A 14,079-nucleotide genomic window follows, 5' to 3' on the forward strand; every position below is an offset into this window, starting at 1 on the left:
TCTAATTATATTAATCTCTTATTCACATCTCCTGTCCATTTTCCAACTAAGCTTTCGTTTTTCTGGTTTATAGAAATTTTCTGCATATTCAAAGTATTCATTCTTACTCAGTTATATGCTTTGAAAATAATTTATTTTGGTCAATGTCTTTTCTTTTCACCTCGCTTATGATACCTGCCACGTAAAATTTGCATACCAAATTTATCAGGCAAAAATCTTTTCCTTTATGATTTGAGCTTTGTGGGTCTATCCCACTGCTTTATAATGTCAGTTCTTTTTTTTTTTTTAAGATTTTATTTGTTTACTCATGAGACACACACAGAGAGAAAGAGAGAGAGAGAGAGGCAGAGACACAGGCAGAGGGAAAAGCAGGCTCCACGCAGGGATCCCGAAGTGGGACTCCATCCCGGGACTCCAGGATCACACCCTGGGCTGAAGGCAGCACTAAACTGCTGAGCCACCCAGGGCTCCCCAATTACTGCAACTTTATAAAGAGTCTTGATATATGCTAAAGACATTCTCCAGCCCATATTCCTAAATTGTTTTATCTATTACTGTCCTATTACTCTGTAAATAATTACTCTGCAAATTTGCCTTTAAAAAAAGACTTTTTAAGGGACACCTGGGTTGCTCAGTGGTTGAGTGTCTGCCTCAGCTCGGGTCCTGATCTCAGGGTCCCAGGATGGAGTTCCCCATCAGGCTCACAGCAGGGAGCCTGCTTCTCCCTCTGTCTATGTCTCTGCCTCTCTCTCTGTCTCTCATGAATAAATAAAAAAAATCTTTTTTTAAAAGTCTTCTTAATATTTATAGAACAATTTCCTTTTATATAATCTTTTCAGAATTAATAATATAGAGGATGCTGAAAATTAATTCATGTCAAGAAAATTCTTTAAATAATTATTTATGTTCTTAAAGAAATGCCAGCACTTATCAGAAAAACATTATGTATTTTTTTTCTATATGAAGTTCTTGGTAGAGGGCATGGGGAACTGCTGGGTTGGGAAGACTAGAGTGACTTCATTTTTGTGAATCCCAAAGATTAGCAACCTATGAAGATCTCATAATAATTAAAATTGTCCATTAAGTATGTTTCATTTAAGAAATATTTAATGGAGGAAAGAGGTAAGATACTTAACATTCCTCTGAGATGTTGCAGACAACATTTTGATATCGCACTCTATTGATCAAGAGTGGATATTTTTTTTTCTGAGCCAAGTACGTTTTCCATTGCAAAAAAAAATAAATAAATCTCCTTCAATTCTCTGCTGTTCAAAAAATTTGGATATTGTATTAGTCAGGGTTCTCCAGAGAAAAGAACAAATAGAATGTGTGCATATATGGAAAGATTCATTTTAAGGAATTGGCTCATGTACTTATTGAGGCTGGCAAGTCCAAAATCTCTAGGGTAAGCAGGCAGGTGAATACCCAGGGAAGAATTACTGTTGTAGTTTGAGTTAAAAGGCAGTCTGCTGGCAAAATTCCTTCCTCTTCGGAGAGGTCAGTCTTTTTTCTTAAGACTTGCAACTTATTGGATGAGTCCCACCTACATCATGGAGAGCCATCTGCTTTACTCAGAGCCTACTAATTTAAACATTTATCTTGTATAAAAAATACCTTTACAGAAACATCCATAGATGTTTGGCCAAATACCTGAGTACCATGATCTAGCCAAATAGACACAAAAAAATTAACTCTCACAGGTATTCCAAATGAATTTCATAAAATACATGAAACTGTAGTTGAGATATTTCAGGAAACACTTTAAGCAAGGGAAAAAAAAACTGACACTGAATGTAACTAAATTCTGTAGTATAGGCAAGTAAAGAAAAAACAGCTTTTGTGAATGAACGTGTTTTCTCAGCATTCTAGATTACAGAAAAAGGGAGAAACTGATGAAATTTCATATAGCATATTGTTCTAGAGTCTGAATATCAAGTTGGGTTTTTGTCTCCTGAGTTTTTAGGGCTATGAGAATTGACTTTTAATTATTTCTAATTTGCGAAAAAGTTATTAGCAAGGTCATTCATACCAATATTTTTCCCAATAAATTTTTTCAATTTGAACTAAATCCTTTTTTATCTGAATCTCAGTTGAAAAATATTGGTTATATAAAAATACTATAAAGATTTTTTTATTAAATTGGATATAAAGTTGCTTTCTTGTTCTAGTATTTCAAGAACTGTTGAACACAAAGCTAAAATCTGTCATCTCATGTAAACTCAAATGGAATCATAGTTTTATTGATGTTTAGTAATTATAGCTATTTTATTGCTGTCATATTCCCCATATATTTCTTCTTTAAAAGGAAATACTTTGAAAAAAGGAATCCAGTGACTCCCTGCTTTTCCTGCCAGTTGTCTAATTGACTATAACTGGGCTCTATGGGCTGTATGCATAATATGCCAAATTGTCAGACAATAAAGAATTGGACAAGTACCTATTGTGTGTGTGCTGATGGAGTGGGATGAGTAACACTTTTCAGGTTTCCCAAGGATGAGAAGGCTAGGTCCCCGCCCCCCACCTCCGTTTTGCTCTGTGTCAGTAATTAGCAGACATCCTTACGTATTTACAGGTAACTGTTCAAGCTAAGAGCTTTCTGCTTTCTTGGCTCTTTGCCTCATGGAAGACATCCCATCAACAATTTTTTTCAACAACCATCTTGAACTTTGTGTGGACTCTCGCTGATTTACTTTGGTCTGGGTTTTGTTTTTTGTTTTTTCTTTTCTTTGTCTAGTCTTTAAGATTTTTGGCTTATTTTTTTTTAGTATTTATTATTTTTAATTTCTTTTCTTAATCTTTAATCTCCTCTACTTTTATATTCTAAACTTTTACATCATAGGTTTTAGTCTTTTATGTTTATCGTTTCTCCCTTTTATTGTTTTTTTTTTGTTTTGTTTTGTTTTTTTTAATGAGAGAGAGTGCACATGCAAGCATGAGCAGTAGGGAGGGGCAGAGAAGAGAAAGAATCTCAAGCAGACTCCCCGCTGAGCCCAGAGCCCAATGTGGGGTGCAATCTCACCACCCTGAGATCATGACCTGAGCCAAAATCAAGAGTTGGATGCTTAACTGACTGACCTACTCAGGCACCCTCATTTTTTTAGAGTTATTGATATATTTTTAATCATCGATTGTTTATATCTTTGTTTTATTTTTTTAAAGATTTTATTTATTTATTCATGAGAGACAGAGAGAGAGAGAGGCAGAGACACAGGCAGAGGGAGAAGAGGTTCCATGCAGGGAGCCTGATGCGGAACTTGATCCCAGACTCCAGAATCACGCCCTGGGCTGAAGGCAGGCACTAAATCCCTGAGCCACCCAGCGATCCCCTATATCTTTGTTTTAAATCACCTATTCATCTATCATTTTTTTTAGCTCCTAATCTTTTGTCTTTATTGTGATTTAATTGTCCTATTTATGGTGTTTCTTTTAATTTCTTTCTACCTCTCAAATTTTTGTTGTAATCTCTTCATAGTACTTTACAGTAACAGGTAAAAATCCTCCTATGACAGAAGCCCTCTCTCCAAATAGCTGGAGCAAAATAAAGGTTTAGGTGGAGAGAGTGGAATATTTTAACCCACATTCCTGAAAATATCAACTTTCAGGCTTGATTTCAAGCATAACTAAAATAGAAATTTCAAAAACCTTCATTTGGACCTAGTCTCCATACCTACTCTGTATTGCTACTACATTCTGGACAGGCTTCAGCACCACTACCCACAAGCTGGCAAGAGGTCTTTCAACAGTTTCAACCTAATGACATCCTTCCTCATTCAAGTCCCTCTGAAAAGAGAGAGCACCTCTCCTTCCCAGTCAGCTTCCTGACATCTCACACCATCCAGGCTTTAAATAAACTAGCAAAATCATTTTCCATTTTAAAACTCAATGGAGAGAGAGTGTTTATGAGACAAGGGGGGTTGGAATATAAGTCCTTTCTTGAGGAGACACTCTGTAACATAAATGGTCTGACACCATCAAAGCCAGTGGCTTCAATGAATAACAAGCATCAAATTAAAGCCAACAGCTGTCTTTTATAAACTCCAGTAGACTCCTTGGAGTGTGTTCCTCAACAGCAAAGACTCCTTCTAAAATAAGGCAGATACCCGCAGCTTTTACTATTTATATTACCATTGTATAGCCTTAGCTCCTTTTATCTTGTCAAATAGCAGGAAAAAAAATAATGGCAGGCATTAGTGTGGATAAGTTACATTTATTGCACCAGTCTGATATCCAGTTTAGCACCTCACTTAATCAGAGCTCCTTCTTTCCCGGCCCAAGTCAGTTCCAGGAAGATGATAGGGTTATCATCCCACTCTCAAGCCAATTTTTGAGATGATTTTACAATTTTTATTAACACACCCAAGAATCGCGTATGGGAAAATGAATGATACATGCATAAACTTAACATATGTGTTGACTTAAATGATCTCTCTCTTTTGTTCCTATTTTGCTGGAATCCTTTCCTGATATTTTGGGGGTGATTTCTATTGCTTCAATGTATGTGTAAGGAATTAGAGCAAATGTCACTCACCAAATCATTGTGCGTTGCCTCTTGACTTAATGCCTTTCACAATTATATAAATCCCAAACCCCAAGGTTCAGCCTGGAGCCAAAAACATGCCATATCTACATGACACAAAGGAGCTTAACCTTGAAATGCATCATACCAAATGGAACCCCATTCCCTGCCAAAAGCTTTGCAGGCATCTGTCACAACATTTATCTCCCTTCAAGCCAGCAGCAGTGTTCACATTGGTTTCTAACATTCAAGCTCTGGCCCAAGTCTCTTCCCCTCCATCTTCTTCAGACCATGTTCCAAATGCATAGACTAGATTTCCTCCTCCTGCCCAGCCTGCCTCACCTTCTTCCATTATGAGCTTCCCTGGTTCACCCTATGACAACTATTGTTCTCACTGCTTTAACATATACAGAATTGGTATATCTTTCAGGGCTATTTCTGAACTCAGGCTTCTGTTCATTAGTACCATAAAATTTTAACCACTTTAGTTTTTAATTATTTGAGGTTTTTCAAATAATACACACACATGATATTTATTTTAAAAGTTCAAAAGGAAAAAAAAATTTTTTTTAAAGTTCAAAAGGGTATAGAGTGAAAAAGTACATTTTCTGCTCATACTGGCCTGGCCTTCATCATGAGCTCCCCTTTCCAAGGTAACTACTAAAAACAAAAACCATTTGTTATATTTTACAAGACATGCTCCTTTATTCATATAGAGAGATAGCAATCTGGTTTATTGAGAAATGTCAAGTAGATAGAGTTTAAATTGTGATAGCATTATTTTTTCAAGCATTAGATTCAGCTGAGCTCTGCAGAAGCTCCTTTCTTGCCTGCATGACTTCTTCAGCAGATCCTAGGGCTTCCTTGCCACTGTCAGTCAAATTTCATTTTAATTTGTTTAAAATTCCCACCTCATATCCAGTTTAAATCTTGTCTCCTCTCTTCTCCCAGGTGAAAACCTGGCACTGCCAGGTGGGGAGATGCCCTTTCATTTTGTGGAGGGAGAAGGAAAGGGTCCAGATCCTTTTCTGGATCAGGCATGTTGGATTGGAGGGAGGACCAGAAGCATCTTCTACATCACTTCTTACGTCACTGAAAGCGTATGGATCCTTGGGAGGCTCTCCCAGTCTTGCTTTGGCTTCATCTAGTTCCACAGGCCTTAGTAGCCTCTGCTGATAGGGAGATATTTCCGGCGGGGTGGGATGATTTTCTTGGCGTGGTGCCCAGCTTCTCCATGCCTTCCTCTACTCTTGAGAGCCACCTCAGAGAGTGGCATCTGTGCCTCCTTTCAGCCTCAATAAAAAATCTAGGCCCCTGTTATGAGCTGAATTGTGTCCCCCCAGATTCATTTATTGAATTACAAAATTCCAATATCTCAGAATGTGACCGGAGATAAGGTCTTTAAGAGGTGATTCAGGTAAATGAAGCTGTTAGCATGGACCTTAATCTGAGAAAAAATGAGTGGAAAATATCAGAAAGGGAGACAGAACATGAAAGACTCCTAACTCTGGGAAATGAACTAGGGGTGGTGGAAGGGGAGGTGGGCAGGGGGTGGGGGTGACAGGCACTGAGGTGGGCACCTGATGGGATGAGCACTGGGTGTTATTCTATATGTTGGCAAATTGAACACCAATAAAAAATAAATTTATAAAAAATAAATAAATAAACTCTTTAAAAAGGGAAAAAAAAAAAGAAAAAGAATGGGCCTTAACCCAATCTGACTGGTATTCCTTTAAGAAAAAGAAATTTAGACATACAAAGAGATACCACAAGTGCCCACACACATGGGAAAGACCATGTGAGAACACAAAAAAAAAGGCAGCCATCTGCAAGCCAAGGAGAGAGGCCTCTGAAGAAACCAAAGTTGCTGACACCATGATCTTGGACTTCTAGCCTTCATAACTATGAAGATAAAAATTTCTGTTGTTTAAGCCTCCTAATGTGTGGTCTTTTGTTATGGCAACCCTAGCAAACTGATACAGTCTCTGAATCCTGTACATCCATTTGGACCAGAGGTTTCCTGGATAAACTCATGGCCTGTATCTCAGTTCTCTCTTTCATGCCCCTTTACATGAAGATCCAGTATCCTATAAATTCATATTCCATTTTTCCAAAGGACATGGAGAGCTTCAAGTGGGGGCTGCCCATTTCCTCTTCCCAAGCATACGAGCCCCATCCTTTCTCACTGCAATAGATGACCTCTGCAAGCCTCCTTGCAGAAGTCTCCAGATAAGTAGTACCTGGGTTCAAATTACCTCCAAACCACCTGAGCACCTGTTAAGCTCTCTGAACAAGTAAACTCCATTCCAATGATAACACCACAGTGAGCCTCCACACAGAATTGCATCCAGCCAGGTGAGGAAATATCAGCCACCCTCAGCACCTTCTTCCAACAGCCCCCATCCCTATGAATAAGTCTTCTGAAGCCCCTTCACTATATCTTGGGAGAAGGAACCTTAACCACTGGACTTATTCCTTAATATTTTTACATAAGCATGTTAGGGGGGTGGGGGGAACCCTGGGTTGCTCAGCAGTTTAGCGCCTGCCTTTGGCCCAGGGTGTGATCCTGGAGTCCTGGGATCGAGTCCCAGGTCGGCTCCCTGCATGGAACCTGCTTCTCCCTCTGCCTGTGTCTCTCTACCAGCCCCCATGTATCTCTCATGAATAAGTAAATAGAATCTTTAAAAAAGTAAAAAGAAAAAAAGCATGTGGGGGCAGAAGTGATGGTTAATTCAGCAGCAAATGGAAGTGTCTGATCATAATTGCTGGCAGCTCTCTTTAGCATGCGGGAACTGAACACCGTTTTGTTCTCAACTTTGAGCCTTATTCACAGTTTGGGAGAAATAGGAAAAACACAATACCACATGCATGTACATATTCCAAGTTTTTATTCAGAGGTGTAATTTGTTTTGACTATAATTGATCTGGTCTTCAATATCATCCCCCGCCTTCTAAGGGATGGTGGAACATAGAATAAACTTAAACCTCTCTGGTTTGACACTTCATCCAATCCTTTCAATAACCCCTTTCAGGAAGTGTTTCGTCTCTTGAGAGAACTGCTCAATCTTTTGCTACAAAAAACTAGTTCAATGACTATCAATGTTTATGTTGCTTTGTACACTTAAGTGTGTCATAGAATAAATTCCTAAAAGTAGAACTGATGGATCAAATGGCATTCAATAAACTCAAAAAATATTCAACAAATATTTGGAAATATATTTGTAAATAAACACTAACAGCTTGCCAGGCATTGTCAATGAATAAAGAAAAAAATATATACTGCCTTTGTGGAGCTCAAATTCTTATGGAAAAAAAAACATACAAAACCACAATAAATAAGTTAGTCATATAGTACATTAGAAGATAGTAACATCTACAGAAATAAGTAAAGAAGAACAAGAGGGAATGGTATCGGGTTTGCAATTTTAAATCGAGGGCTCAGTAAAGGCCTCACTGAGAAAGTGCTATTTCAGCCAAGACCTGAAGCGGTTGCAGGATTTGGCCTTGCATACATGGAGGAAAAACTATTCCAGGCAGAGGGAAGATGCCATGCAGAGACTCTAGAATGAAATGATCACCGACACGTTCAAGAAAAAGCAAATAGATCAGTGTGGCTGGAGCAAAGGAAGCAAGAAGGACAAAATAAGAGATAAGATGGAAGAGATTCTAGGGCCACATCATATAGGGCCACATAGCATGGGAATTGGGGCTTTTATTCTTAATAAAACGGGATGCCAATGGGGGGATTTAAGCAAGACATGTATGTGACATGATCTGGCTTTTGTTTTAAAATACTTAACTCTGTCTTGATGACCACAGCTTTGTAGTACAACCTGAAATCTGGCATTGTGATGCCCCCAGATATGGTTTTCTTTTTTAAAATTCCCCTGGCTATTTGGGGTCTTTTCTGATTCCACACAAATCTTAAAATAATTTGTTCTAACTCTCTGAAGAAAGTCCATGGTATTTTGATAGGGATTGCATTAAACGTGTACATTGCCCTGGGTAGCATTGACATTTTCACAATATTAATTCTTCCAATCCATGAGCATGGAATATTTTCCCATCTCTTTGTGTCTTCCTCAATTTCTTTCAAAAGTGTTCTATACTTTTTAGGGTATAGATCCTTTACCTCTTTGGTTAGGCTCATTCCTAGGTATCTTATATTTTGGGTGCAATTGTAAATGGGATTGACTCCTTAATTTCTCTTTCTTCAGTCTCATTGTTAGTGTTTAGAAATGCCACTGATTTCTGGGCATTGATTTTGTATCCTGCCACGCTACTAAATTGCTGTATGAGTTCTAGCAATCTTGGGGTGGAGGCTTTTGGGTTTTCTATGTAGAGTATCATGTCATCGGCGAAGAGGGAGAGTTTGACTTCTTCTTTGCCAATTTGAATGCCTTTAATGTCTTTTTGTTGCCTGATTGCTGAGGCTAGGACTTCCAGTACTATGTTGAATAGCAGTGGTGAAGTGTGGTACTGGCACAAAAACAGACACATAGATCAATGGAACAGAATAGAGAACCCAGAAGTGGACTCTGAACTTTATGGTGAACTAATATTCGATAAAGGAGGAAGACTATCCATTGGAAGAAAGACAGTCTCTTCAATAAGTGGTGCTGGGAAAATTGGACATCCACATGCAGAAGAATGAAACTAGACCACTCTCTTGCACCAGACACAAAGATAAACTCAAAATGGATGAAAGATCTAAATGTGAGACAAGATTCCATCAAAATCCTAGAGGAGAACACAGGCAACACCCTTTTTGAACTCAGCCACAGTAACTTCTTGCAAGATACATCCACGAAGGCAAAAGAAACAAAAGCAAAAATGAACTATTGGGACTTCATCAAGATAAGAAGCTTCTGCACAGCAAAGGATACAGTCAACAAAACTAAAAGACAACCTACAGAATGGGAGAAGATATTTGCAAATGACGTATCAGATAAAGGGCTAGTTTCCAAGATCTATAAAGAACTTATTAAACTCAACAGCAAAGAAACAAACAATCCAATCATGAAATGGGCAAAAGACATGAAGAGAAATCTCACAGAGGAAGACATAGACATGGCCAACATGCACATGAGAAGATGTTCTGCATCACTTGCCATCAGGGAAATACAAATCAAAACCACAATGAGATCCCACCTCACACCGGTGAGAATGGGGAACATTAGCAAGGCAGGAAACCACAAATGTTGGAGAGGATGCGGAGAAAGGGGAACCCTCCTGCACTGTTGGTGGGAATGTGAACTGGTGCAGCCACTCTGGAAAACTGTGTGGAGGTTCCTCAAAGAGTTAAAAATAGACCTGCCCTACGACCCAGCAATTGCACTGTTGGGGATTTACCCCAAAGATACAGATGCAATGAAACGCCGGGACACCTGCACCCCGATGTTTATAGCAGCAATGTCCACAATAGCCAAGCTGTGGAAGGAGCCTCGGTGTCCATCGAAAGATGAATGGATAAAGAAGCTGTGGTCTATGTATACAATGGAATATTCCTCAGCCATTAGAAACGACAAATACTCACCATTTGCTTCAACGTGGATGGAACTGGAGGGTATTATGCTGAGTGAAGGGAGTCAATCGGAGAAGGACAAACATTATATGTTCTCATTCATTTGGGGAATATAAATAATAGTGGAAGGGAATAGAAGGGAAGGGAGAAGAAATGTGTGGGAAATATCAGAAAGGGAGACAGAACATGAAGACTCCTAACTCTGGGAAACGAACTAGGGGTGGTGGAAGGGGAGGAGGGCAGGGGGTGGGGGTGAGTGGGTGACGGGCACTGAGGGGGGCACTTGACGGGATGAGCACTGGTTGTTATTCTGTATGTTGGCAAATTGAACACCAATAAAAAATAAATTTATTATAAAAATAAAATAAAATAAAATACTTAACTCTGAACTGAACCTGTGTTGAGAATGGACTTTAGGGAGTGGAATGGAAGCAGGAGGCCATTGCAGCACTGCAGCTGAGAGATGTAGTGGCTCAGAGACCTGAATGGCAGTGGTGGAGGTCCTAAAATGTGGTCAGAGGTTACCAAATTGCCCCTTCAAGTCTTTGCAGCAATTTCTTTTCCCACCAGTAAAGGAGACTTCCTGTGTCCCCACACACTGGCCAATGCAACACAGTAACAAACTCCTGAGGTTTCACAACACTGGAAGTGAAAAAGCAGCAGCTCGGGTTTTTTTACTGAATTCGTGTTTTTCCATTTGTGAGTGAGGATAAGTATTTTTCACATGTTTATAAAGTATTTTTTTCTTTTTACCTGTTCATGCCCTTCACCCATTTTTCTAGTGGGTTTGTAATCATATAAAGTTATGTATATAAAGTTATCCTAACTTTTTAAATATTAAGGAAATTAGCTTTTTGTCTTATCTGTCATCCTTTCTCAGTTTGTCATTTTCCCTTGACTTTTTCTGTATTTTTCCCATGTGGATATTTTTGATTTTTATATACTTAAAATGACTGATCATTTCTTTTAAAAATAACTCCTTCAGGAAAACCTTTCTTGTCCATCAATAGATCCCAAAATCTCTTCAGAATCCAGTGGTTCTCTAAGTTTCCAAAAGAATGACCCCTGTGCTGAAAAAAATCTGGAAATAACTGTAACCCTAACTCCCTCCCTAGAGACTTACCATACACCTGAGCATGGTAAGAAAAATTAGTAAAGAAATGTATTTGCTTTGCTAACCCTGCGTTTCGCAAACTTACTGAAATACAAGCTATATCCATCAGCCCGCTTTTCCTTTTATTCTCTATTAAATTCCATGGAACTGGTTTTACCTAAAACATGATTTTAAAAAGCCACATTAAACATTCTAGAGTCTATACAGTGTCAATCCAGCCAAGAACAGTGACCCTGGATTGCATTGTTTTGTCTACCCTCTCCCTCCCTCCCTCCACATTGCCCTGCCCCCCCACCCAGACCCTATCACCAGTGAACGTGCAGGGCCTTACAGCACATGTATTGTGTACAGCCTTACTCTTGATTTTATCTGACCTTTCCAAACTCTCTCACTTTCCTTCTGTCCTATTCTCCTTAGCCACTTATTTCTTAAATTTTATTTATCTCATTATTTTGCATTTATACATGCATATAGTTGAGACTCTTTCTTATATCCTTTCTAGAATAAGCAAGTATAAAGAAACAAATTCCATCTATATAGCAAGGATCTTGGGCAGACATATGAAGTGCTGAGAATATAAAGATAAGTCCCTTAAAAAGGAGGAGACTGCCACAGTGAGTCTAAAGTTTAAAGGAGGATAAAAATGAGGATTCCTAACTTCAGCAGCATATCAGGGTTCAGGAATTCCATGGTCCTCAATAGTAATTGCCCCTTCCTGTCCTCATGTGTCACAGGGTGGACAGGGGTAGGGAGGTCCACCAGAAAGCATGCTGGAGCCTCAGCTGTGGGTCAGCAGAAAATGGGCGAAAATTGAGATTGGAGGGAACCAGGGCTTTGGGAATTGGTGTAAATTAGGGCTGGTCCTCAAGGAGGTCTAGCAAGGTGCCACATGATAGTGCCCAGCGGAGATCCAATTGAATGGCACTGTAAAGGCGATAGGATATCTGCTGTCTGGCTGTGCATGGCCAGAGCAGTTTAAATAGGACTACAATGGCCCAGGTTTCAGGGGCAAGAGACCAGCTCAGGAAATGCAGAAGAGTAGAGTGGTTAACAGCAGGACCTTTGGTGCCACATTGCCTGGATTCAAATCCTAGTTCAGCCATTCACTGGTTGTGTGGCCACAGGAATATTACTTATCTTCTCTGAGCCTTACTTGCCTCATCCTTTGAAAAAGGGTGGTTAACACCATAAGACTCAGAGAGCTAGTATCCATCAGGAGCTTAGAACAGCGTCTGGCATAAAGTGAGGACAAAGTGGAAGAACCCAGCAAGAAGCCCGTTAGGCTCAGGAGAAAGCAAATGGAAGCCAGGGGAACTAAAGAATGCAAATAACCCATGCTTTGGGTTTTGTTTGCTTATTTTGGAATGATCAGCAAGTTGGGAGAAAGGTCCTAAGTTTAAGCACGGCAGGATACAACCAATCTAGACTAATCATTTCAATTCAGTTACAGGCCTAAGACCAAAGGAGCAAAAATAAACCATTCAAATATTACTCATCATCAGGGCCACTGTTTTCCCAGATGGCACCTTTTCTGCAAATTGGAGGATGGGGATTGGGGAGGAGTCACTTGCCCAAGACATTTCCAAGCCATTTGATAGGAAATTAGTGTCATAAATATACGATGGCTCTGATGTGAACAGATTCCCTGGCATTGTGCAGTGTGCATTCTACACAACCATACACGGCCTTCCTGCTCCCACTGGAAGTTTGTTTTCTTGTCTTTATGCAGTATGTTGCATCTTCTTTATCATACAAAGTTTCAAAAAACAGGAAAAAGGAGAATGAACCATGTTAATCTTTGCTCCTATGTAGTAGTCTGGAATACTTCAACCCATCTGAAATCTGTTTCGCTTGAGATGCGACTACTTCCAAATGCAATTTTTTAAAACAGAACTTAATTCAAAAAGTTCAAGTTGTTTAAAAGTAAGAAATGTTAGATATGATCTAATGTTGGAAAAAGCAATGTTAGTAACTCCTTCATTTTGAAATAAACTTCTGGAGAGGTTTAACAAAGGCTGAAAGGCTTTAAAAACATTTCCGCAACAATTGAGGTCCATGAAAGTATATGACAGGGTTTGAAGCAGTTTGGCTGAAACAAACACAAACTCAACTTCTGGTTTGGGTAGAATCCCCCCCCCCCCAAATAATTTTCCTTTCATCACAAACTAGAAAACCTCTTTGTTTCATGTATCCAGCTGCGCACCCATGGGCATTCATTCTGGTTTGGTCTCGGCTAAATGCAGAGAAACACAGTGGACCTGTTTCAAGTCTACGCTGCCAAGTCGTCATGAATTCATCACTATACTGTCACAAATGTCCTCCCACGGTGTTTTTCATTGCCTGTGGTACCAAAAGAAAGGAGCCAGTATTGTTTATGAAATGGCTGTGAAACAGATATTTGATTCTTTTTTTCCCTTAGAATCTGTTATAAGCCATGGAAGCAAAGGAAGGAGGAAGAAAAAAAAGAAAAGCAGTCACTTCAGTCATGTCAAACAGAGAAGGAAAAAGGAAAAAAGAAATAGAAGGAAAAAGTTGAAAGAGAAAAGAAGAAAGCTAGAGGAAAAGAAGGGAAGGAAAGAGGGAAACAATCTCAGCTCTCCAGCCATATACCTGGAATATAGACAGACCCTAATTTGGAGGATGATTTCTCTCTCTCTCTCTCTCTCTCTCTCTCTCTCTTTTTCTTTTTTCTTTTTTTTTTTTTTACTTTTTATACCGTATATGATAAATGTCTACATCTTGTTAAGCTGTGATCACTATCTTTACTACAATATAAGCCTCACAATTATCTGAGACTTTCTTTCCCAAAAGTGTGCTATTTAGATTTTTGTCTAAACCTCTGGGTAACCAAAACAGGAGTTAAGTTTGAAACAATGTTGGAGGAACCAGAACATCCCTCCATCCTACTCTGTTTCTGGGGCCTGA

Source organism: Canis lupus, chromosome 23 (genome assembly GCF_011100685.1).
Source record: "Canis lupus familiaris isolate Mischka breed German Shepherd chromosome 23, alternate assembly UU_Cfam_GSD_1.0, whole genome shotgun sequence".
NCBI lineage: Eukaryota > Metazoa > Chordata > Mammalia > Carnivora > Canidae > Canis > Canis lupus.